The sequence below is a fragment of the Callospermophilus lateralis genome, chromosome 9 (assembly GCF_048772815.1).
Source record: "Callospermophilus lateralis isolate mCalLat2 chromosome 9, mCalLat2.hap1, whole genome shotgun sequence".
In the NCBI taxonomy this organism is placed as follows: Eukaryota; Metazoa; Chordata; class Mammalia; order Rodentia; family Sciuridae; genus Callospermophilus; species Callospermophilus lateralis.
The window spans coordinates 83,494,167-83,521,049 of record NC_135313.1 but is presented as its reverse complement, the minus strand read 5'-3'; the positions used below and the strand labels follow the sequence as shown (position 1 = coordinate 83,521,049).

At 34.4% G+C, this 26,883-nt stretch overlaps 1 protein-coding gene across 7 annotated transcripts in view; it reads right to left on the bottom strand.

Moving 5' to 3' along the window:
* Nucleotides 1–26,883, bottom strand: part of Qtman (queuosine-tRNA mannosyltransferase) — a 369,524-nt gene that overhangs the window by 211,677 nt on the left and 130,964 nt on the right. The window contains exon 1 of one of the 7 annotated variants that reach the window (XM_076866176.1): nucleotides 5,850–5,922. The exons of the other annotated variants lie outside the window; for them this stretch is intronic. The gene's annotated coding sequence lies outside the window, so the exon portion shown is untranslated. Of the gene's footprint in view, nucleotides 1–5,849; nucleotides 5,923–26,883 lie in introns of those variants that run through there. 7 annotated transcript variants of the gene reach the window in all.

Sequence of the window (26,883 nt, the reverse complement as noted above, 5' to 3'; positions counted from 1 at the left end):
TTAGATCATGTTTCACCCCTTCCCTCCATTCAATGTGGACAAAAGTACTTGAATATGAGTATAAATGTACTAGAGATTCGCTACAGATATCCCCTGTTATCTGAATGTCCCATTGCCTACATCCAAGGGTCACACATCTGAGAATCATGTGTCCTGGGTCATAATGGCAGAAAAGAGCCATTAATGACATGTGAGACATTTACATATAGTCCCCAGCATGGAGGAGGCTTCCCTTCTGAGTCAGTCCTGTCCTTCCTTCCTGGTCCTCTCCTTGTACAAAATGGTCTGGAATGCCAGGAAATATGCAAAATGCCATGAGAGAAGCAAGACAGGCACTCAGACTTGGCCTCCACATGAGACATACATTAAAAGATGAATTTCTAGTCATGTGAATGTTAAAGGCAAAGACATGTGTGCATGTCTATTAATACTGGAAAGGCAAAGCAAATACCTGCAATCTATATATCCACATATATCCACATTCAATTGAATTAAGCAACTATTTAACATAAATATATGCATAAATATATATGCACAGCACATATATGATTATATATGTATTATATATATATATATATATATATATATATATATATATATATACACATACATATGTGTGTGTGTGTCTATTTGATAAGGGATAAAAACATAAACTAGACTTGACATCTAGCTCTTTCTCTTTGCAATCTGAAATATAAATAAATGGATGAAATTATATGATAGCAAACCTTTCATATTCCAAATTCTTAAATACTTCCAATTGTGTTTAATTCCCAAATTTATATATACTGATATTATTACCCATTGTTAGGGTGATGGCAGCTCGTTGCAAATGAATTTTTTGATAAACTGCTTCTTTACTAAGTCCCTATATTTAAATATACTCAGATGGGACATTCTAGTAACTTCTTTGTAATAATAACTCCTTGTCTTGAAAAACACTTTCAAAGAAATTTTAGTATTTTCCCACTCCATAGGAATCAGTAACAAGGCGAGATTCTCCCAAGAATATTCCAACAGTCCTTGAAAAACTAAGACTGTCACAAAACCTGAGCATCTGGCAACTCTGCCACCATGAAGTATCCATATGGAAGAGACCAAAATGTGTCAAAGTACCCAAAACGATTTTGGATAGTGTAGAAGATAGAATAAATAATTCAGTATCGTCAACACTTTCAACAGCAGGTACTGAGTATGCTACCTGCTTCTATAATGTGCCAGAATGTAACATAAGTGTGTGAGTCTCTGTGTGTACGTGTGTGAGAGAGAAAGGCAAAGAATATCAGTATACATGAGGCTAAAAATTATTTTTGTAGAGAAATATTCCTTAGGTAGTTCTCTTTGCAGAGACAGCAGATCTCTGTAAGAACACGTTTACAGATATACAGAAGAAAAAATGAAGCCAATAAAAACTTATATTTAAGATAAATATAGCAGCACATATATTACCTCAGAGTCAATGAAAAAAACTGCATTAACTTAACGTTATGGTTGAAATTCTATGTGCAAAAAAGTCAAAAAATCCAAAATTATGGTTCCCTCAGCAACTATAACCATGTCCTCATGCATATGAGTATTTTGCATTATTGTAATGATGATACATTTCAGCCTTAATATCAGTTTATGCAATGTGACTGAATTAGGATTCTTCTGGGAACTATAACTTTAAATTTCTGGACTTTGGTGAATGTAAAATCTTAACTATAAAACTACATTAATATAGGGTGGGGCTTTGCATTATATTTTCTGGCATTTAAGAAAAAAAGCCATAAAAAGTGAATGGTTGACAACATTAAAGTAGCAAAAGATTGGTTGATTTCTATTAATACAAAAAGGATTTGATAGTCTAATTCCTTAAAATATGGACATACTACAAAAAGAAATTTCCTTCTGAAGATGACTCAAAGAAAAGAATAGGAAAGATACCCTTTTAGGAATGAGTAAATCTACTTTTATAAAATTTTAGTTTCTGATTAGAAGGCAATTTCATTCAACTATATTTTAACATGGATAAAAATAAAAATGCCTGAAATATTCTCTCCACACATATTCCTACATCTTATCAAGGAAAAAAAAGAGTATTAAAATGGTTCCTTATATTTTCAATAAAGAGGAACTGGTTGGAAGCCACTATTCCTACTTGCGCAAGTAACATGGATGGACGAAAACTGTAAAATAAAGTTACATTACTGTCAACAATCTTTTTTTTTTTTAACTCCAGGGATGAGGCTGATTCAAATATGATTTAGAAATGAAAAGAAACAGAAATGCAATGATCAAGTGAATCTCAAGAAAGGGGTAACCATACTTCTGCAATAACTTGAAGTGTTATACAATATGGAGTAGTTCAAAGACTAAGAATGACATGATGATGAATTCTCAAAAGAAGATTCAAAGCCACACTTGTTTGGGGGGAAATTACAAATGCTTTCATGAAGTGAAATTTTCAAAGGGCCTCACAAATCAGGAGTTCTTCAAAAAAGGGAAAATCTTAGATAGAAGAGTCTGTGGAAAAATCTAGAAGACCAAATCTCTAACACCTCTTAGGAGAACGAGATTGGCTGAAAGGTAGAAGATTCATGGAGGAGTCATGTGAAAGGAGAAGTTGCAAATCCAGATTAAGTATAGACTGTAGAGGACCTTCAATGCAAGGCGGACAAATTCTGAATGCAACATGCAGGCAGGGCCAAGAGGTTACTGAAAATTCAGGCTACATATATTTTGGGAGGAGAGAAACAAAAATCAAAAATATCCAAAAAATTAAAATCCATAACAGCAAGATATAAGATATTAAAGGATGATGGAAGAATAGTTATGAGATTATCATAATAATCCCAACAAGCTAAAATGAAAGCCTGAAGAAATCTGATTTAAAAAAAAAAGAAAAGAAAAGGTACTTTCAAGATTCTGAAATGTGAAGATTAGAAAGATCATGCCATCAATAAAAAAATATAAAAATCAAAGTTGTTGTCTCTTGTATGAAAAATCAATAATTAGCAAATCCTAAATTTAAAGTATCAGGAGCTATAGAAACAAGCATTCCTCCTTCTTCACTTCCCCAACCCTTTTTGTATTTTCTTTTTTTGTTTTCTTGTTTTTAGGAATTTGCAGGAAGACAGAGATTCACTGAGTTGCTAAGTGCCTCTCTAAGTTGCTCAAACTGCCTTTGAACTCACAATCTACCCTGCCTCCGCCTCCCCAGTCATTGGGATTGCAGGTGTGTGCCACTGCATCCCTCAACAAACATTCCTTATCAAATAAATACATAAATAGCATTAGAAATATGGTCCAGAAGACACTGATTATAATAATGAAAACAGTACTATTTGTTATACTTACCTAAATTGCAGCCAGTTACTTTCACTATCTCTTTTCATCCTTCTAGGGTTGATACCCACGTTAGCTGTACAAATTAGAAAATCTAAGCTCAAAAAAGGATGACTTCTCAAAACTTACGTGGGAACTAAATGGCAAAGTCAGACTGAAGACATGTATTTTGGCACCTTTGGTACAGAAATCATTCTGAAGTTAAGGAAAAGATGATCAAGAAAATAGTAAGAGAAAAGATATGTAAGATGGATGCAGAACCACAGCAAAAACCTAAGACTTACAGTAGAGACTGTTCAATAGCCCAACAGAAGACTAAAGAAGCTTGTCAAGTGTTACAGAGTGAGGCACTCAATAGGTATTCAATATACTTCTGTCACATCAATAGCAAAAGAGGAGATAGTACTAAATAGGATCACTCTATCTGTGATAAACAGATGAAATAGTTTCTCAAACTTTTTTTCTTTAAAGAATCCAGTGTTCTCAAAGGAATTCTTAGATAAAACTCTGATATGCAAAATACATAAAAAATACCCTGAGTACAGCAGGAATTGATGGTCTGGAACTTTACCTAATTCAACCTCTTTTCCCTTCCTTTGACAAAATTAGAGTGGTACCTGATAAAACTCCATGCAACCCAGAGAAGATGCTGGAAATCCTCTAAGTTAGTCATTAGTGTTACATCATTTTGGATTTCTTGAGTGGAAAGACAAGGTAAACTTTAGCTGAACACAAGCTAAAATCAAGCATCAATCTCTCTAGACTTGATTCTTACTGCTCTCTCTGTTGCCATATTTTTCTACTAGCTTTACTCTGTTCTTGGATTTCTTTAAGCCAACACCTTTCCTTGATTAAAATCTATATCATCAGGGGCTGGGGATGTGGCTCAAGCGGTAGCGCACTCGCCTGGCGTACGTGCGGCCAGGGTTCGATCCTCAGTACCACATACAAACAAAGATGTTGTGTACGCCAAAAACTGAAAAATAAATATTGAAATTCTCTCTTTCCTCCCTCCCTCTCTCTCTCTCTCTCTCTCTTTAAAAAAAAAAATCTATATCATCAGATCACTTGCACAGGATCATCGTATGGAATGGAATAGCACATTTAATTGAGTCAATTGTCTGTGACTGTCTTGCTTCAGTACCCTGTTGCAAAACGTCCCCATTTGTTGCATCCTGTAAGTAACTGGCCATGCCATATTACTTCACATAAGTCAGAAAAACAATCGTGTAACGCAAGGAGGTTAAAATTCACTAAGTGAATGCCCAAATTTGATATCAGATCAAAGTAGTTTTTGTGTTCTAATAATTTTATAGATCTGGCCAATATTTACATATATGGGTAGAGAGGAAAGGAACTGAACATCTTGGAGTTTAAAAGATGAATGGTCAATCCTGTTTTAATAACAAACTTGGCAATATTGTTCCATTTTTTATATAAATTGTAAATGAAAAATCCAGTCCAACTGGATAGTAAAAACAGTAATCATTAAAAAAACAGCTCAACTAAGTAATAAAAACAGTAACCATTATAAGATTTTATTAAGGCAATACCTTTGCACAGATATGAAGGAATATATAAAGAAAATCAAAGGCTGATTCTTGGATGGAAATTCATCAGTAAGTAGAATAAATGAGAAAACTCAAAGGCAGTTCACTATAGAATATTTATGCAACTCCAATTTTAATTCAGTGAGTATTGATGGACTCTTCCATGTCATATGCTACAGTTGTATTAAACCTAGATAAGACATGCACTACATCTAGAGACTTCACAGCACAAAGAAGCCTGGACGTAAAACAAAGAGTTACTCCTTTACTTCAAGTGATAAATAGCTCATTTGTAAAAAAAAAAAAAAAAAAAAAAAAAAAGGATCTGAGTATATCTAACAAAACTGAGTGAATTAGATAGAATGTAGCTACATGTAAAGTCGGGCTGGTGACACACATCTACAATCCCAGAAACTCAGGAAGCTGAGGCAAGAAGATCTCAAGTTCAATGCCAGCCTCAAAAACTTAGTGACACCCTGTCCAAAATAAAAGATTTTTTAAAAGCTGGGGGCGGGGGTGGGGAGGTGCAGTACAGTGAACTGTAAAGCACCCCCAAGTTCAATCCCTAATACCAAAAAAAAATTTTTAAATAAAATAAAGTAAATGAAAATAGCTAAACATGGTAGAATTTTTATTTTACTCTCAATTTTACACAGTAATTTGCTTCAGGAGAAACCATGCTCTGGGTAGACCCAGGCCACTGCAAAAGAGGCAAATAAGGAAAGAGAAGAGAGATAAGCAGACATCTCATCCCAGGGCAGAATACACTCAAGAAAACAAAAGCAGACAGAGCAACTGCCATCAGAGAAATAGTGGGTCAATAAAAGAACTAGGTCCAAAGAGTCTAACTTGGTCAAGACACTAGTTGAAGTAAGTGAAGAAATCAAAAGAACAAAACAATTTCAAGGAGAAATCTCATCCAAAATTCAGGGGGTGACTCCAGAAAATCTTGGAAAGATGTCAAACACTAACCTTGACTGGCAATATGCAGAGAGTAGAACCGACAGGAAGTACGAAAAGGTACAAAAGGCCCAGGAGGGTCCTCCTAAGATGAAACAGAACAGCTAGAGGAAAAGAAAAAAAAGAAGAAGAAGACGACAAAACATGGCCAAGCCAGCTTAAACCACCAATTGAAAACTTAGGAGAGATAAAGGAAAACACAGCAAAATGAGGCAACTGAGCTGGTCCCCACAATTGGCAACCTGAAGGACTTAAGGGGTGAATGGTGAATTGAAAGAAAGCAAGAATCAAAGCTGTGCAAATGAATCCAAAGGTCTCATAAAGGCAACTCCAAGTCACATCAATTAGTAGGTATGAATCAAAGCTAAAGATACATCTTGCTGACTCAGGTGAGAATGGTTCAGGTATTGTACAACCCTGAGTCTGCAGGTAGGGGGCATAAGTGGGCCTGACCATGCTCAGCTGAGGAAAGCTCAGGGCACAGAAACAAGATGTGGGTGAGGGGAAAGAAGTAAATAGAATAACAAAAAAAAAAAAAATGTTCTGAATTAGAATATGTGTACTGGGTATAGACTACAAAGCAAACTAAGAATATGAAAATGTGGATTTATCCAAAAGACAAATTAATATACTATTTATTTTTACAAAAAGAAGCTCCTCAATAATATTAAAAGTAAATTTGAAAACTTCTTAAAGCACAAAATTATAAATATACTATTAATACAATAACGTAAAACTAAATACATAGCAAAAGACTATAAGGAAGTAAAACTATAGGTTATAACAGCTGCTGGGTTTATGGATTTTCATATTTTATTTCTAAATGTTCTATCATGTAATTATATATTACTTTTATAATTAAAAAAATGAAAAGTATTAACAGTAAAACTTTTAATAGCAAGCATGCTTATTTCCTTTTGAATTATTTGAATTAAAATAATTTCTACTTACAATATGTTTCTTAGGTAAAGAGCCATGTATTTATATATGCTGTTACACATTGAGGTTCTTATAAAATCTCCCAGTCAGCAATCCCTGCACCTAATTTGTCCATCACTGTAAAGTACAAATAGAGAGAGAATTTTAATTTTTTAAATTCCTTTAGTTTTTAAATAGGTGGAAATATGTGCTACTATCACCTTCCTGCAGCAGTAGGTAAAAATTCAACCAAAAGAATCATTGTGTGGGGTGTGGTAGAAAACATCTGTTATCACAGTAACTAGGGAGAGAGCAACTCAGCAAAGACCTGTCTCAAAATAAAAAATAAAAAGGGCTGAAGATGTTAGAGCACCACTAGGTTCAAACCCACAGTATTGCAAAAGGGCAGGGAGTTGAGGGGGGATATTTGAATATATATGGTGATTTATGGCATGTGCCAAAACACATTATTTGGGGAACAATGCCAAAGATTACATGTTTTTTATAGAGCAACAATCATGTCACTAAAAGTTCATAATTTGGAGATACAATGTTTAACAACTGTTTTTAATAACATTTTAATAGGATTGAAATTGAGATTATAGGGTCTTAAGGAAGACCACCTGGGTGTACCATGGAACCTGAGAACAAAATAACTGGGTCTACCATGGACTCTCAAGGGAAACCACCCATCTACTATGGAGTATTAAGGTACACTACCTGTGTCTGCCATGGACCATGAAGACAGACTACTCAAGCACACCATGGACAATGATGGCCCACCACCCAAGTCCATCTAGACTATGAGGGCCCACTTCTTGTCTATCGTGGACTACAAAGGCCTACTTCCTGGGTTTATTATGGACTGTGAAGGCACACTGCTGAGTCTATCAGGGATTGTGAAAAGGTCCACTTCCCAGGTCTATCATGGATTGTAAATGCACCATGTAAATCTACCATGAACTCTGAAGGTGCTGACCAAAACTATCATGGACTGTAAAGACACACTATCCAAGTCTATCACAGACTGTGAATGCCAACTGCCTGAGTCTACCAAGGGCCCCGAGGGAACATACCCAGTAATTTTGCTTCTTAAATTGAGTTTGTTTAGTATATAGCATAGCCATAATTTCTGTACTAAGGTTTCAGGGCCACTTACACACCCCTCCCTGGCTCCTAGATCAGAATTTTGAACTTAGATTCCACCAACCTTCAGAAATTCAAGGGTCTATGGAACCTCTTCATTCGTCTACAATGTGACTATCACCCTATTGAAGAAATGTGTTCTTCTGCTGTATTTATTGCTGCAGTTGAAGGCACAACTATTCACCAAATCAGAAACCTGACTCATCTCCTCCTTTTATCCATTCTTCCTAATGCCCATAAACAACCTATTAATGAAGACTATTTTATAGTCTGAATATTTCTCAAAACTGTCCTTTCAATATCATCCTTATTCATAAACTTACATAGTGATGCCTGGACTACTGCAAAAGCCAACCCTAAGTAATCTTACTCTCAAGGCTGTCTTCCAACAAGTTTACTCTGAACCTAGGTGTGAGAGTCATGTTTCTAGACAGCAAATCTGGCCAGGTTCTCCCCAGAATACAAGTCCTTTAAGTTATTATGTAAACTGTCAAAGTGCACTGGTCACCTTACTCTGTAAGCTCATTTCCTGACCCACCTATCACCCTTAGAGATTTAAGCATAATGAAAGGACTGTGGTTCCCTGTACATACTAGGGTGCTTTCTACCTCCATGCCATTGCTATCTAATTTACGTAGTATGCCACTGTCTTATGTCTCATGCTCTCCTTCTCAAAAAAACACACCAACTTCTTTAAGTCATTTAATAATAATCAATTCTTCAATAATCAATAATAAATCCACTTAATAATCAATAATTTCCATGAAGGCTTTCCAGAGTCTTCTATTAACACATCAGTTGGATTACGTACTCTACTAGAATGGCACTCTCTCTTTGTATTTACTCAGCTAGAATATGAACTTTTTGCTACCAGTTTTCAACTAATCAATGAAGATCTTAAATATACATCTTTTCTTATTCACTCACCTTTGTATCCAGTTTCTAGCTCTTAATATTATGTCAAGGAAATGAACGCATGTGACTCTGTGTGTGTGTGTGTGTATGTGTGTGTGTGTGTGTGTGTGTGTGTGTGTGTGTGTGTGTGTAATGTGTGAGTCCTAAGCTTTGGTCATCACACTGTCATATATCAAATGTTGATATAAATAAGATAAATAGAAATCAATACAATAAATATACTGCAGTTTTGTGACAGTATTTCCTTAACAAACAGAACAGGAAACCTATGAATTTGCATTTCCTATACGATTTATATTCATGTTACAGTCAAACTGCTAATTTTAGTCTTCTGTTTCAACAATGATTCTAACAGTCCTCAGGCTCCACAAGTAGTTTTTTAGCTCTTGCAATCATAGCCAAATTCTCCACCCTTTTCTTCACCCTATAGCTTACACTACAGCCAAAGCAGACTCTTCACCACTACAAAAAGCACATATTTGTGCCTCTACCTTTGCATAAAACAACATTCCATTCTAGTCTCCTAGAAAACATATGCTCCCCAAAAGCTTCAAGTGGTACTCCACCCTAGAGACCATGAATCATTTTGTCAAGTTTTTACTTTCAAAATGTTTGCCTACTTCTCTGGCATATCATTGCCTTTGCAATGAATTTGGCCTCCCCGTCTATACAATAAGCTCTCACTCTTTCCATGCAAAATGCCTGTGACATAGATGTTCAATAACTATTAATCTAGTATACTATCCATCAATTCATTCCTATTCCCACACATTGAAATCATGAAAAACATTTGTCTTTAGCCACACAATCTCCTCTTTAAATAACTATCCCAATGAAAACCCACTCAGTCATCCTTATGGTTTCATGGCTTGTCTTCTAGTGTAGATCTGCAACTTTCCTAGTCATCTGAACTCTAGTTCTTTATTTCCATTGGTCCATCAGAAATACCTATTTGGATATAATGTTTCTCCTTTAAATCCAGTGTACAAACATGAAACTAAGTCATTACTTTCTTCCCCTAACATTCCTTGTCCTTCTCAACTTCACCCTGTGGGCCAAGAGCATGCTTGATCCCTGAGGCTGCTCTGAAGGCATATTTTATAATCCCCTTATGATTAACTCCTGTTACAAGGTATCACTTCCTATGCTCATTTTTATTGTAAATAAAACTGCTAAATTTTCCCTTTTCTCCCACATTCCAACACTGGGTTTTTATCAGCTGAGGCCACAAAGATGGTGTATCTTCTTAAATTATTTCCCTTTCTTCCACTCTTTTCTAAAATCATGTTAATATTAACAATCGCACTATGCCTAACTCAATTTGCAAAACTCTTCGGAAAACTACCTGGCTCAAAACAAAATAGGAACAGGAGATCAATTTAGGTTATTTTGAATCAAAACATTGGGTAATTATAAACCTCAATATCTTCCAAATGAAGACTTGCTTAATGGGTAGAACTCTGGGTTTCTTAGATTTCAGCCTACTTACTTCATCACTTAAACTGATGAAGTTACTGTCTCTAAAGAGTCTTGCACCTGACAACAGATCCTTCTGCAGTTCATCTCAGCCAGATTCTTCACTTTGATAACATAACACCAACGTGGCAACTACAGAATTGGGAGTTGTAGCACATGGGTGTCCTTTCAATCAACACAGAATGCTAACTCAGACAAATGCTTATGACCTTAAGTTTATTTGCTCTGATACATACTAATATATTTATTGATGAAATGATATGATATATAAAATTTGCTTCAAAATAATCCAGTAGGGGAGGGGCATAGAGAGGGAATGGGATACAGATGAAACAAGATTGGTCATGAGTTGATGACTGTTGAAACAGAGTGATAGGTACATAAAGATTTATAAAATTTCTATGCCTACATTTATATTTAAAATTTTCACAGCGAATATTAAAGTAAATTTGAAACCAAACATTGTAAAATGTTATCAGTATTTACTGTGAATAATGGCACCATGGCTGATGGTTTTCTTCTATATGTCTGAATATTCTTTTACATTTTCTAAAATGAGCAAAAATTATTTTGTGGAAGTTACAAAATGTTAGATATTTTTAAAAACCTATCTGCTCCACATATCTTGAGTCCTCCTACTCAATGAATTTTTGGGGGAAGGGGAGTACCTGGGATTGAACTCTGGGGCACTCAACCACTAAGCCACATCCCCAGCCCTACTTTGTATTTTATTTAGATACAGGGTCTCACTGAGTTGCTTAGGGCCTCGCTAAGTTGTTGAGGCTGGCTTTGAACTCTCCATCCTCCTGCCTTAGCCTCCCAAGCTTCTGGAAATACAGGCATGCACCACCGCATGCAGTGTCAATGAATATTTTAAATGAATATGTTAGTTACTCATTTCTTAAAACCACTGGAACTTTATCATTTGTTAGGGGAAAGGCCCACAAAGATATGTAAGTACACTATTTTACTCTAGTCCTCATTAGAACTATTTTCATGAGAAATATTATTAGCCTATTCTCACTTTTTCCTGAGGGATGATTCATAAAACACAATGTAAAACTTATCTTTATTAAAAGAAATTTGAAGTATCAATATTCTCTGTCATGTGAAAGGAGATGAGCTACACATTAGAATCTCCAGAGACTGAATGCACAGCCCTAAGGCATGCTTAAGACCATTTGTGTAATGACTCAACCATCAGTACTTCCTAAACTTCCCAAGTGATGCCTACATGCAGCCCAAGTTGAAAAGCATTGTTTAAGAACTCCATAAATTAGTGATGGTTTGTTTATTATTTTACTATGGAAAATTTCAAGAATACACAAAAGTAGACAGTAATATGAACCTTACATAAACAACATACAACTTCAGCAGATACCACTGTTTTTACCAAGGTTGATCTGTCTTCTCTCCTACTTTATTTTTATTTATTTATTAATTTTTGTTGGAATATTTTACAGCAAATTCCAGATATCAGATCACTTCATTTTTCAATGTTTCAGTATATGAACACTACTTCTTATGATTAACTGACTTAATTCCTTTTTCTTAAACAATGAGAGGCTTTGCTGAGCTTAGTTTTTGTTCAAAGGGATTGCTTCCTTAAATCAGAATTTCTAAAATATCTGTTTCCTTTTTATCTCTGTTATTACTTGGATTTCCTATTTTTGCTTTTATAAAATGGCTTTCAGTTATATTTTATATGTGCATTTTAATATAAAACAAATCTTTGCATAAATCTTAAATGTATCCTCTTGTTAACTGTCCTCTCAAGATTACATCCAAAATCTACTCTATTATACTATTATGTCAAATCCTTCACATCAAATTCATAAATAACATATATTTCTCCTTATTATAAGAGTAATGAAGGAGATGGGGATGCTAGCACAAGCCTGTAATCCCAGGTACTCAGGAGGCTGAGGCAGGAGGATAACAAAATGGAAGCCAACCTGAGCATTAGCAAGATCCTGTCTCAGAAGAAAATTTACAAAAATATGGGGATATAACTCCATGGGAAAGTGCTTGAATAGCATGTGCAAAGCCATGGGCTCAATCCACAAGACTGCAAAAGCAAAACAAACAAATGAAAATTGTTACATAGGACTTGGGATATAACTCAATGGTAGAACACTTGCCTAGCATGCATAGCCCCTGGGTTAAATCCCCAGAACTGCAAAAGGAAAAAGAAAGTAGTGTATTTTCATAAAAGAAGAATCTGGAAAAGATAGAGAAGAATAATATCACTTCTTACTCTATAACATCTATATAACTTCTTTAACATCTTGAATATCTTACTGCAAGTTTTCTTTTTAATATGTAAACACATTTTATAAAAGTAGATTTACATTATATGCATCATTTTTGTAATATAATTTTTACTTAACATTACTGTGAATATATTCCCAAGACTTTAAATTTTTAAAAACATGACATTTAAGGGCTGTGGAATTATTATATCATATGAAGGTACTAAAATTTACAAAATCATTCCCTTTATATTGTACAGCTGGGTTACTTTCCAATTTTTATACTTAATAGTTTATTGATAATTCTAATCATTCCTTTATTAAGAATGGTGAAGGGTCTGAAGTTTTGCCTTACCTACATATTAATTTAGCCTACCACAAGGTGCTGGGTGTCAACAGCAGACATGACACGCCTAAGTCAGAAACGAAAGATTTATTACTAGGTTTCATACTCATGTCAGTTCTCCTTGGCCCTGAAGGTAGATACAGATGACATGGGGTGGCTGAGATGGATGATGCATGGGTTTGCCTTACAGCAAAGAAACCCTGAGTTTATGAAACCCAAATCTTTTATAATGAACTGTAAAGCAAACACACCCAAACTTTATTTCAAAGGGAAACTTTATTATACTGGATAGTAAATAAACTAAACCTGTTTGAGCCCAAAATTAATTTTTCCTCCTTGAAGTTGTTTTTGTCATATATTTAGTCATAGCAACAAAAAACTGACTCATATAATCACCCTATTAATTAATATAAAAATGAAATGTGTTCATATATTAAGAGATCTCAGAATGGTGTTGAGCAAATAAATGCTAAAAGGTATTATCACTGTCTGGCTGCTATTCCATGTACTCCCAGACTTACTCATATTATAAAACTGAGTCCAATACCACTGTCTCTATGAATACAGATGACCTCTTTCCGAATTTCTAGTTGTGTTCCACATATTGAACCTTTTCATCATATACTATGCTCAAAGGTCTCAATTGGTCATATGTCTTTTGTATCTAATGCTTTACAACTTTCACTTTAATGACAATAGAAAAGGCTTTCTAGATTTGAAAAACATTATTACTTCCATGATCCCTGTGGTATCAAAACAATATTGTCCCAACTTGTATTACTGCAAATGAAAATCTACATATTAATTATGCAAAAAAGAAAGTGATTTTTAAGGGGTAATCAGTAACTTTCTGTGTGTTGATAGGCAGTCAACGAAATGATTCTAAACACTTTAATGTTTGGTTGAAACACTTTTAACATAATGTTCCCTGTAAATTTTACACCAAAACAGTAGAAACCATTGGCCACTCAAACTGCTAGAGCAATAACAAAATCCACCATGATAAAGATGACTTCAAATGGCTCCAAAAAGATCCAAGACTAAACTTAATAAAACACAGCCCAGATAATTTATGGGACATTGTCATCAGAATGAAACAATAACAGATTACAAATATAAAAATTTTCACTTTCCTAAAATATATGTGTATGTGTATGTGTGTGTCAATTTCAAGAGAATACCTTCATTACAGTGGATATTTTGAAACTCAGAACTATACTTATTTTTGACACTAAGTAAAAAAGACATTATGATTCTAAAAAATATACTTTTTAATTGTATGTGTACTCCAGGTTTTCAAAGAATTTTCATACACAAAGCATAAAATTAAAGATTATAAAAACCTTATGGAATGAAACGCACAGATATTTTTGTTCCACTTGCGGATAAATAAACAAGTTGAGCAAAACAAAATATTTTTTACTAAAGCATAACTATATTTAGAATCCTGAAAAGCATGTTAAATAATATTTTAAATAATTTAAGCTATTGAAATTCAACTGACAAAACTTAAATATTTTAACATATTGCTCAATTAAATATGAAACTGAAAAAAATCAATCCTTGGATAGAAGATGTCTTAAGCACAATTTAGGAAGTTCACTGTCACTTTCAAAAAAATTCATAAAGGCTAATAATAGTAAGAGAAATTATTCAAAAGCACTGAGATACCTATATTTTGACATGATTTGCCACAAACTACCAGTAAAGTAGTGATGCACATACATATACATCTATCAGCTCAAATCTGGGGAACATAATAGGCAAATATATACTTTTCTCCTAAGATTATGACCAAGGAGGAATGGAATGTTATGGGGGATAACATTGGGAAGGAGTACCTATGTGCTCTATATAAAGCAAAATGCAGTTCCTTCCTTGCTCTTTTCAACTCTTTCTTCCTTTTCTGTTTTTTTTTTTTTTTTCCTTTCCTGATCAAAAAGCCTTTATTTTACCTTTGATTTTGAGAGATCTTTCCAATGAGCACAGAATACAAGGTGGATATTTTCTGCTTTCTTCTCAGTGATTTGAACATGTTGTTTTACTGTTTCCCCAGTGCACTGTTACCAAGGACAAATCTGCTGCCATGTTTAATTTTGTTCTGTGTGACTGGTTGGTTTTATATGTTTTTCATTTGTTCCTTTGTTATTTGTTTGTTAACCCAGCTGTTTAAAAACTATTCTCCTAACCACTGTTATGAAGACCGGTGGCAAGGAGAGACCCCTGGTCAAAGAAACTGAAGCCCTTAGTCCCATTTCCCATAAGGAACTATGGAGGTTAGAACCAGATCTTTCCCAAGATGTTTTCATGTATGGCTGAAGAGAACTGGAATTATATCTGGCCATTTTCAAGTGATAGATACTATTCCTTCTTGGATGATTCTTTCTCCAGCTTTGAAAGTACTCTAGAATTCATATGCTAATCTATACTTACCCAAATAGTCAAGGGGAACCCTGTGCACATCTTCAAAATATTCTCTTTGAGCACTTGTTTTCATTCTGGTATGCTGCCCTTTATCTATTCTGATTAATGGCTGCTTCCATCTCTCCTCAACTCAAGGAGTCTCAGAGGCTCATCCTGGATTCTGCCTCCTTGCACAAGGACTTAGAAACTATCTTAGAATATTAAGCTCAGGCAATCATAGGGCCCACTTCATTTGATTCACTCTTCTCTGGGATTAGTGGTTTTTGATGCTTGATATCATTCATAAATTCCAGGGGTTTTAAAATCATATTTTCATATAATCTGTTCATTGTTTGTTTCAGATGGAAAAATAAATCTAGTTCCTACTGCTTTATATTACTTGGAAGCAGAACTCATCCCAAAAATACATTTTAATACAGAAGTAAAATTAAAACAAACATGGGAATTACAGTGGCAAAATAGAAGGTAAAACATACTTGCTTTGACTCTAGGTATAATACAATTATGGGGAGCTGGGGATATAGCTCAGTTGATAGAGTGCTTGCCTTGAGTGCACAAGGCCCTGGGTTTAATCCCCAGCACTGCAAAAACAAAACAAAACAAACAACAAAAAAAGGAATAGTACAACTAGGGGGGAGGAAATCATGCAAGCGAAATGTATGCATATTTAGAGAATATAGATTTTTAAAAAATATAAAGAATAATGTTACTGATTACAATAAAATGATAGAGAAGGAATAGAAGACAAGGGAAGTGAGAACCCATTAATTTTAACTTTGCTAATTAAAGAGAACAAACATACCGTCTTAAAAATTAGGGAATCTAGGATATCATATAAAGGTATAATTGTAAATGTAGTCAACAGGGAGGGGGAAAAAAAAGCAAACTTTTCAAAACAGTAAGACACAATACAGCATAGTGACACATACCAGCAATCCCAGCAACAGGAGGCTGAGGAAGGAAGATCACAAGTTTGAGGCCAGCCTCAGAAACTTGAGATACCTTGCCTCAAAATAAAATTTTAAAAGGGCTGGGGATGTAGCTCAGTGGTAAAATGCCCTAGGTTAAATCTCTAGTATCACCAAAAACAAAAATTAAGACACATAGTTTTGTAGGGGAAAAAAAATTAATGTCTATTCGCAGAGAAAGTAAAGAATCAAAAACACATTTTCATAAGAGATATAAAGAAAGTTGCCCCCAAAAACAATTTGCCATCACCACCACCACCCCAAACTCCAAATAAGAAAATAAACTCATGTGATTTCATAGGGATGCTTTGAGCAGATAAGTTCATTTCAGTTTCAACTGGTATAAAGTAATGGGAGATGGGAAAATACCAAAAAGATTTTAGGAAATGAGTGTGACAAGACCAACACAGACAAGTTTATCTCACTTATGAATGGATACCAACTTCTTGAATAAAGTATTGGCAACAGCATCCAGCAAGAAATGAAAACAGAGTAAATCATCATGAACAAGGAGAGATCTTTCTTCCAAATGTACAAGAATGGTTCAATATTAGTAAGTCAATTAATAAGATTCATCACTTTAATGGCTCTAAAGAGAAAAAAAATCATAGGTCATCATAGGGCATTTAATCAAATTAACAACTATTCATGATTTTTTTAAGTATTATTCTTAAAATAGAAAGATGAGCCAGGTATGATGGCACATGCCTATGATTGCAGCAACTCAGAAGGCTAAAGCAGGAGGATCACAAGTTCAAAACCAGGCTCAGCAACTTAGCGGAGCCCTAAGCAGCTTGATGAGAATCTGTCTCAAAATAAAAAATAAAAAGGGCTAGGAGGTGGCTCAGTGGTTCAGTACACCTGGGTTCAATCCCTGGTACAAAATAAATAAATAAATAGATAGATAGATAAAAAGATAAATATTTTTAACTATAACAAAATATGCCCAATTCACATCAAAGTCAATATTATTAAGACAGCAACAGACAAAAAGACTCACTATCACCATCATTATTTAGCATCATACCACCAGTACTGGCAAAAGATCTAGACAAAAAAAAAGGGGATGTAAAAACTAAATTGGCCAAATTATCAGTATTTGTAGATAAGATGAGAAAATTCAAGGTTATCACCCCCCAAAAAAATATTTATTACTAAAAAAATTTGTATTTTACAAAATATTATAAAATAAATAGGTGTGCTTACAGAGAATAAAATCAAAATTATAAAATAAATTTAAGAAATGGGAAAAATCTCTAAGAAATGTTTGAAAGTACTATTGAAGGAACCTCTAAGATATCCTGAATGAACAGAAAGCTGTACCACCTCCCTGTATATAGACAGTCAAAAATGGAAAGATATCAGTTCTCCTTGAGTGAATTTATCTTCAGAATAATCAGTCAACAATAACAACTAAAAGCTGTTTGTTGTTAATTTTAAAGTACACAAACAGATTCTAATGTTCATAGCTAAAGACAAAGGGAAAAAATACCCAAGAAAGTTCTATAGGGGAAGGGAATAAACTAGAGATGCAAATTAATCCTACTAGTCATGAAAGACTATGAAAATCTTGAAAATAGAAAGTATAATACTAATTTAAATGTTGACATGACCAATGAAAAAGAAGACAAATTCCAGAAACAGATACAATACATTCAAGAATCAACAAACGGTAAAGGTAACCTTTGAAATCAAGGATGATCAACTGAATAAATGGTGGTTAGTCAAGTTGTAGGCATCTAGAGGAAAAATAAACTGGTTTCTGGACAAGCATACACCATGAGAAATTTCACATGAAATGTTCCAATGTTAAAAAAAAAAAAAAAAAGTAACAACCAAGGTACTAAAATGCTGAATCCACCCTAGGAAATCACTTCCCCATAGGTCACAGCTTGCTATCCAGTGGAAAATAAGTGAGCCACAAATGGAATATATGCAATTTTCTAGTAACCACTGAAATTTTCTAGCAGAAAATAAAAATGGAAAACAAACAGAAATAATCAATTTTAATAATATTTTTATTTAATTCAATATATCCTAAATATAGCAACTCTAATCAATGTCAAAAAATTTTACATTCTTTATTTTAACTAAATCTTTCAAATTCAATGTGTACTGTACACTTACAAATCTTCTCAATTCAAACTAGCCACAACTTACATGAGTCTGTTAGCTACCACACAATCAGCACAATCCCAAGAACTGCAGAAGCTTCACAGTTAGGGAACAGGGTTATGTTGTTCAACACTGTTTAAACAAGGCCTGCATAGTGCCTGCCATATAAATTTGTGAGAGAGAAAGGAGAGAGCTAGAAATAAAAATGTATCCTTTTTGAAAACAAAGCTATTTCTACATTAGAAGTCTTGGCTTCAAGTTTTTTGATTCTGAAATTTCCTTTTGGATCACTTGGGCAAATCACAACTTTTCTGGATTTGATCAGAAAAGGAAGATTCTTCATGATTACCTATGACTTTGGGTTGCTTGGAGGAGCAAATGAAATCGTGAAGCCATTAGTAATTGCTGAGGCACTTCATAAAGGTTCTCTATACTTAGTACTATGAAGAGATCTGTCTCTATGATTACTGTCCAGAGGATACTATCTTCCTGTTTCTATTAATGTTACCCATCTGTCCTCCACCCATGGACATGCAGGTTGAAACTCTGCAATGAATGGGTTCATGCTCTGTCTCTGGGATACTGTTTTGACATAAAATTATGGTGGATGCCTTGTTCTACTCATCACCTGCCTCCAAAGAGAAGCCTCTCTCCTTTACCTTGACAAAGTCTTTCCTGAGGTATTATAGGCCCTGGTATCCCATGGGTATTTGGTTTGAAGCATCTGCCTTATAAGATAACACTATTTATCTTTGTCATAGGCCAGGAATCAGTTTAAATGGAATCCAGAAAAGGAAAGTGCCCTAACTTTTGAGATGTTCTTCGGAGATATCCAGAGAAAGTGAAATGGGATAGATACTAGAGGCTGACTGAAGGAAGAAGAGTCGACCATGATCTTCTGATCAGGAAGCTGGAGCCAGGCTTGCTGCATTTTCATCATTGACTTGCATCCTATGGAAGGTTAGTATTCCATTCACATCTTTCCCTCTTCTCTAATTGGTAACTTCTGGCTGCCTGGTTAAAAAGGAGGGAGAGCCTGAGGAACTCATTATCTCCCCATGAAGCTTCCTTGGTTATTTAAATCATCAAAGCTGGCATTTTGAGCATGCAAATTAGAAAAATAGAGAAACTTAAATATAATCAGTCTCCCAACTTACACTCAACAAACCACACACCTGAGCTAAAATAAAAGCTCCCTAAACTGAAGGCACTTTGACAAATACACCTGTTTAACTTCTGAGTGAAACAATCCTCTTGATTTCAGATGAACCAGAGTATTCTCTGCCACTGATACAATAGAAAGAGCATAAACCAGACAACTTGAGTATTCCTTTTGCCTGCCACTTAAACATGGCCTAACTTTGCACAAATAAGTTAACATTCTTGGTACATTCCCATGTATGCTAATTGAATATAATTATGCTGCTCACCAAACTGTTTTGGAATTTCACTGTCACTTTACTTAGGTACTGCTTAGTGTGAATAAGTGAACCCTAAAGGATCATGTGGCACTTTTAGAAGGTACTGGAACCTTTAGGAAGTGGGACCTAATGAATGAAAGTTATAACACTGGGGACATGACCTTGAAGGAAATATCAGAACACTGGCCCATTTCTGTTTCCTGGCTACCATGAGGTGAACAATCTCCCCTCCTCTGTTCTCACCTCATGTTGTGCTACCTCATCACACGCCCCAAAGCAACATGTCAACCAATCAAGAACTGATACTTCCAAAACCATGAGCTAAAATAAACCTTTCCTTCTTATACATTGATTTTATCAAGTGTTTTTTCATAGAAACAGAAAGCTTACTAACACACATACTTAGAATGATCATGGGAGGCTGGTTTATTCTTATTGCAGGGATATCTGACATGATCTATAAATAAGATATTGATAAGACATTTTAGTATCAATGGGTTCTATTATAATATAATATGATTTTATTATAGAACTGAATTATGTTGGCACAAAAACTATGAGTGTTTTTGTTTAAAACTCCTTGATATTCTAAGAGATATCTTTTACCACGCCAGTACATGACACAATTAAGGTAGATAATTATAAAGATAGACAATAATAGAAACATGAACCATTCCTCTAGTCTGTATATGTGTGAACACAGAGGGGACTCAGCTTAATTATTTGGAACCAGGACACAGGAACCTCAAAGGTGAAATAGTCCTGACTCTAAGAGAGTTGGAAAAAGGCCTCAGTCCCTACCTAGACCAGAGTCACCTCAGAACTTAGGGAACATGAGGAGGCGATACTCACAGAGTTCTCCACATTTATTTCTTGGAAAAGGGCTAAATTTTAATAGGTAAGTATCCTAGTGTTTTTGGTTTGTTTTTGGTTTTTGGTTTTTTGCAATTAGCACACAGGTGTCTTCCTGTGTTAAGCTCTTAAAAAGGACTTAGAGCTCTAAGTTTCCTGTGAAAGTGGTCTTTGTTTCCACTAAGTTCTTAAGAATAAATTTTAGAGAAAGAAGAAAACAGTAATATGTGGAATTTTGTACTTTTTCGTTGTAAAGTTATTCCTACATTTCTTCAGAAAAATAACTTTTTTTACTCTTCTTATTCACAAAACTGAAGCATTCCCTGTGTCTAGCTGGAGGGACATAAAGTTAGGAATATTGCTCAGTGGATTCATTCCTGTGAAGATGAAAACATACAATGCAACAAAGAGAAAAAAGATCATCTTAAGGTCACAGATAACTGACCAATTCTAAATAAGAATTCCTTAATGGGAAGCCAAAAATGCACTGGAAGCCCATTGTCTGTTCATTTTTTCCTTGACTTTTTTCTTTTCTGTTAGAAGATAAGCAATTTGATTGATGGTATTTTTTCCACATTGGTGACATTTTAAATGGAAACCAAGATTTTGGGGGGTGGCTATAATAGCTTGAGAAATCTTTTACATGTGCCAAAATGTTTCATTAATGTAAGTCAGCCAAATAATCTTCCTGCCTTGTAAAAATATTTCTTTTTAAAAAATGCTTTCTGAACTGTTAAAAAAAATTGGAGTACTCAGACTTAGCTACAAATAAGTGGGTTATACTGACTAATGTTTTACTGCTATTTCCTCAAAGCAAACAGTAAACATGGTATGATTTTGATGAAGTTATACATAAAATTCTCAAATTTTTGCAACAAATAATCAGCAACTTAAAATTTGGAAGGCCATCAATAACCGGGGATTTAACCAACTTGTATGCTTCACATTTAGAAAACTGCTTGTCCTTATTAAGAGCAAGGAGGCTGCTGCCTTTAGGTTGATGAATTTAGGTCCTGCTGGCCAATTACCAGTATGAATTTTTTTTTTTTTTTGACTCTACGTGTTAGAAAGTTTTCCTATTTGAAGTAAAGAGCTAGCTCATGTGTGATTGTTTAATTAATGATAATAATACAGATGTATGATTTTTAAAAGTAACAAAACTACCTTTCATTCAGCAGAGAAATGACATATTTAACATTAAAGCCAAAAAGTATAGTGATGCACTGGAGGTGGAAAATGGGGGAACCTAAGTAAATTACAGGGAAATTTCCATAACAGATTCACCAGTACTGCTGATTTAATAACGATTTCCTGTCATGAACTATATTTATCATATACTGCTTCTCTGACATGACATTCTACTTAATGTTTTTGAGAGCCATGTTTTAATCAGATTAAACTCAAGGAAACTGATAGGTATCTGTTTGGCTCTTAGCTTTAGCTTCTGTTTCTTATTTAGTCACAAGACTATTATTGCTGGAATCTTTATAAACACATTTTCTGGGATTGCAACAGGAGTGCAGCTTATGTTGTGAGGTCAGAAAAATGTGTGCCAGTGGTTTTCATAATCTATGCAGAGAGTGCCTTACAGAACTGTTCAGTAAATTAAAGACAACTAATGCAAAATATGTTCCTTTCCCCCATGGGATTAAGTTTCTAAAAATATAAGCTATTTTTAGATATAAAAAAATAGTTTCTTAGGAACTAAGTAACCAAGAAGAATGTTCAAAGAAAAGTTGGTACAATATTATTAATTATTCAAATGTATTTACATAAAACTAAAATCTCTGATAAGTGCAAAGTTATTAAAACCAATTTACCTAATAAGCAATAGTAATTTTAATAACTTATATAACAGCTACGACATTACTTAAGATGCAACATTCTAATGTCATCAGTGAGCACATCAAGCTGAACACTTGAAAGAGTTTTGGAGCACAGATATTCCCTCCTTCAAATTCAGACTCCAAAAAACTGCTCCCTGGCCCAAGATGTCCTAAGACAAATAGATCCAGTAACAATTCAAAAATATCAAACTGATCATGAGGTAAGAGTTAAGGCATGTATTAAAGTTAGATTTGTAATAAAAGTAGAAATTAGCAAACAAAGTATAAAAGAAAATTAAAAAGGAAGACTGGGCTTTAACATTCATCACATGAAAAACATTCTCAAGCTTAAATGACCTGCAACATGCAAAACCACTGAAAGTGTAGATGTAATAAAATGCATATTTTTTTCATCCACATAAATTGTCCACCTCTTCTTAACTTAGGTAAGTATATTATAATTTCTTCAATAAGTACCTGTGGCTTGAAAGCCTCTGAATTTTAGCCTATTTTTAAAAATACAATAGGTCACACAAGATTGGCACTGATTAACCAGTAGGATGTAATTAAACTAGCTGTAAATTATAAACTAGTGATTAGAACCCATACCAAGTTTATCAAGTACATTTTTCTGTAGTACACATTACATGGGAAAAGAGAATAAATATTCTTCAGTTCTCTGTATACAAGAATAGGGAATCTTAAAAAAAAAAAAAAAAAAAAACTTTTACCCATCAACAGTTAAAAGGATTCCTATTGAAGTTTTTCTTTCAGGTATTTTAACAACATATCTAAGTCTAAGAAATCTAAGATAAATTAGTTACGGTTATTAGCAAGATTCATCTTAATATTTCTGTGCTTGTGTATAGGTTCAGTCTACATTCTTTTTGCTTACTATTGGTTAAATATTTTAATAACAATTTAGAGGTTGGGTTTCAGGTGAGCAGAAAAAATATACTCTGTTTATAAGCACAAGATACACTTTTAAACCAACTTTTAAAATTTTTACTGGCTCTTAAAACATTTGTTTGAAATCCTTACAAGATATTCATCTATTTGTGGCATCATATAGGTCTGTCTCCCCATCTGTCTATGTTTTTCATGAAGACTAGTATCTGGTGCATGTTTTTTTTTCTTCCCCACTTTAGTAGCTATTCATTGGCCCACTACTATGCCATTTCTATAATACTTGTCCGACAGCTTTTATCGATCATTTTTAATAAAATACAAGCTTTCTTTTACAGGACAAGGGGACAAGTAATCAATGTATTTAATTTAATTTTGACTAAATTTCACTCGGTATGGTTAGAAAATTAATGTCATCAAAATCTATTATTGACACAATAAATAATTACATTGGCAGCATGACATAATACTAAAATTTAAAAGACTGAATTTTCTAAGAATAACAAGCATGTGGTTACCCATCTCAGCCCCTTAGCCTTATCTTTCCAAAAGTAACCTGCTTATATTACACAGCCAGATTTGCTCAGGAATTCACATCTTGCATGTGTGGACATCTTGAAGAATCCTTTTCTAACAGGATGTCCTGACAACACCGCCCCACCCCCAACTGACTTGGTAGCTGACTCCAGCACAGCTCATCTGGTTTGACTAAAATCATTGCATTACTTGGCAGCGGTTTCTTCATACGTGGCGCTTAGAGCTCATTGAAGCTCAAACAGCACAGGAAATGCAAATCATGCAAACCACCCTCATGATGGCGATGTACAGTGGCGTGATTGAATGGCAGTACGCACGGCTCGTGGGCTGACCACATGAAAGGATCCATTTAAGGACCAGATGAGCGAAAGCTGGGATAAGTTAAAGAGTATGTGTGAGCTTCAAAGCTGGGAGAATAGCATCCTTATTTAAAATAGAAAGGGTTTATTATTATTTTTTTTTATTAATAACACCTGCCCAAGTTCTGTACATTGAAGGAAGCCACGTAGGGAGAGTAAGTTAAACATGCACTATATATTGAATATAAGTGGGCCAAAATATTTTTTTAATACCCAGGTATGGTAGAAGAATGGAATATTTTTCATACAATTTTTCACAAGATTATTTATAAGTGTTAACAATTACTGGAAATATTTTTTCAGTCAGCTTAAAAAAAAAAGATAACCTAATTCCTAATGTGTCAGTTTTAATGCCACATGTTCATAAAATTAGTTCCTCCAACCAAAAATTTTTAAAAAATGAATAAGGAGCTATAATGCTTAGGAATTCTTCAACAAAAGCCTTAGAAGCAATACAGAATTTGCTATTAAAGGAATATTTGAATAAGGCTAATCCACTAACTAGAGCAGAAAAATTGTCTACAGAAAGTTTTTTTTTTTTTTTTTTTTTTGCAAATAATTCTTTTTGTGTTTCTAGTTTACCACCAAGTAAAGGAAATGTGATTATTAAGAGAACATAATGACTTAAAATAATTAAAAGAAACATTTAATTTTATGTTTATATAGTAGGTTAAATTATTTTCAAAAGCCTTCTATGTTATTTTATTGTATACAAGCTTAAAAGCATAAAGATTTTTCACTAAAGCACTGCCCACCCCTTAATGCCTGGTGCTTATAGCTAGAATGTTAAATAATCCTATGAGGAAATTAGAAAGTTTAAGTGAAGTTGTGGGGAAAGCTAATGCTCCTGGTCTAAGAAACAGAAAACCATAGCATGAAGTGCTGGACGAATCAGTCTCTCAAATGTTAAGTTTCTCATCTACAAAAGAAGGTGCTATTGCCACCTTGCCTGACCACTGCATAGTTTATTTGAAAGACAAAATGATACAGTCTGTGAAAACATTTTGTAGAGCTCTACAAATGCAGAGAAACATGTTCCACTTAAGAGGCACTTATAATGTGCCAGGCTCCATGTTAGGCTCCTTACACACATTATCTTGTTTGGCTTAATTTTATCTTCACAAGAAAACTGTTAGTAAGATATTGCTAGTCCCATCTAAAGAGACAAGAAAACTAAGAAAACTTAAGCAATTTCACCCAAAATCTTATGGCTGACAAATGGCACCTCTGAGAGTAATACAGTAGGACATACATGGATCCATGCTCATGTTTCATTATCATCCCCTGAGTGTCTGCATACTCTTGATTACTTGACTGAAAGTAATTCAGTGCTAACCCCCCACAAAGTAGAATTTTCTGCCAGACACACTATTGAGAAAGCTTAGATGCTTGTTATTTTGAATTGGTCCATAAAACTCTATTGTGTCCATTTCTTTCTTAATTTATCCTAAACCACGCAATGGCTACCCTGTTAAGAACTAGAAAGACTGCTGATAACCATAATCTCTTCCGATGTCCCCAGAGCACTAAATTTTTCAGTGTTGGTTAGTGTTAAGAATTTCTGACTGGATGCAATAGGAAGATGCAGGTTGAAAGACTTTCTGATTGCCAACTGTTTTCTTTCCAAATCAAGGAAAGTTACTTATATGCACAGTCCCTAACAAGCAAGGGCTCATTATTTGACTTTAGTTTTGTTTTTAGACAGCTTGTAAAAGTCTATGGAAGAAAAGAAGTTATTTTAAAACAAAATAAAACAAAACCCCACAAACTGACAATTGCTTGCATTTAGCAAAAGAGAAGGCTATGGATATATAAAACACTGTTGGTAGAAAAGTACATACCATCTTATACCATGGATATAGGCAACAAAAATGTGCCAGGATAGTATCAGAGCAACTGGTAATTGAAGAAAAGTCAGTGCAGAAGCTAGCCAACAGGAAGTGTTCAGATCTGTTAAGAAGTGATGTTTGGGGCTGGAGTTGTGGTTCAGTGGTAGAGTGCTTGCCTAGCATGTGTGAGGCACTGGATTTGATAACACCACATAAAAATAAATAAATAAAGGTATTGTGTCCATCTACAACTAAAAAAAAAAAAAAAAAAGTGATGTTTATATGTTCATTCACAGCTAGAAAATCCACCAAGTAGCTGAAGCCATGGCTCAGCCTAGAAGAGTATGGGTCACAGCTGGAGAAATACCAGATTCCTCCTTCCACCCTCATCTCTTGGAAGGTGTCAAGGATCCTGGTAGAATGCACAGCCTTAACCCATCTAGAGGAAATCTGAAGTATGAATATTATGCTGCATTCTGAAGGTCAGAGATTTAAAAGCCTCCAGTTGTATCATGTCCTGTTTTATAAGGGAAACAGATATGAAAATCACACACTGAGGAGCCACAGGTTCAAGGTTTTCAGAGATTGCAATTGTGGAGGGGGAAGTACCTCCTTGTAAAATAAACTGAAAAGCTGCATTTTGATGAGGAAACAATGATGTGGGCCAAGTCAGGAAATAAAGTACACAAATGAATTTTTAAAAATTAAAAAATTTCAGGTAAGACCAAATTACTACAATAATTTGTGTGAGTCTTG